The sequence below is a fragment of the Austrofundulus limnaeus genome, unplaced genomic scaffold, assembly GCF_001266775.1.
Source record: "Austrofundulus limnaeus strain Quisiro unplaced genomic scaffold, Austrofundulus_limnaeus-1.0 Scaffold353, whole genome shotgun sequence".
Lineage (NCBI taxonomy): Eukaryota > Metazoa > Chordata > Actinopteri > Cyprinodontiformes > Rivulidae > Austrofundulus > Austrofundulus limnaeus.
This window is the reverse complement of record NW_013952755.1, coordinates 5,923-6,844: the sequence shown is the minus strand read 5'-3', so window position 1 is coordinate 6,844 and position 922 is coordinate 5,923.

Below are 922 nucleotides of genomic sequence, written 5' to 3'. Positions count from 1 at the left end.
GCCACATAATTGGATTGAATGCCGGCCACGGTATTTATGTCACTTCTCGTCTTGTCAATCCCATAACAGGCATGGCAACGGCGTGGGGATCTCCCATGGTGACGGGACTTTGCCTCATTCAGACGGGACGCAGAGAAAAGAGCCAAGCCTCATTAAATTCACGTTTAATTCTCACTCAAACCGTTTTAAGACTGCTGGTATTTGCATAACAGGGAAAAAGGACTCTGCCTTTTCAGCGTGCCTGTGTGTGCGACAGGGAACAGGAACAGTGTTGTAATTCAAAGTGTTTGCTGGGCTTATATATGCATACGCCCAGGGACAGGCGTTCTCACACGGATCAGCAGCGGACCGCCGGTTCTCCACTTTCAGACCATCTCTGTGATGGCATTTCCACACAGCGTGACACAATCATCAGACAAAGAGCAAACACAAACACAGAGTCTGTCCTGCTCAAACAGCAGCAAAAAGAAACTTTCAGAGGCCGGGCGAACAGCGACGCGTTGGAAAACACAAAAAACAGGAAAATCAGAAACATTTCAACGTTTGATGAAAGAAATTATCTTCAGAGAAACATCAGAGACTCCCGACGAGATGAGGAGGGAGATTAGACCAACCAGGCGTCTGAGGTTCAAACCCCCAACAGAGACGGAAAGAAAGCTCCGAAAACAGCAGCAATAAAACTTTTCTGTTCAAATCAGACGAGTTTCTGTTCAAATCAGACAAGTTTGTTCAAATCAGACGAGTTTCTGTTCAAATCAGATGAGTTTCTGTTCAAATCAGACGAGTTTCTGTTCAAATCAGATGAGTTTCTGTTCAAATCAGACAAGTTTCTGTTCAAATCAGACGAGTTTCTGTTCAAATCAGACGAGTTTCTGTTCAAATCAAACAAGTTTCTGTTCAAATCAGACAAGTTTCTGTTCAA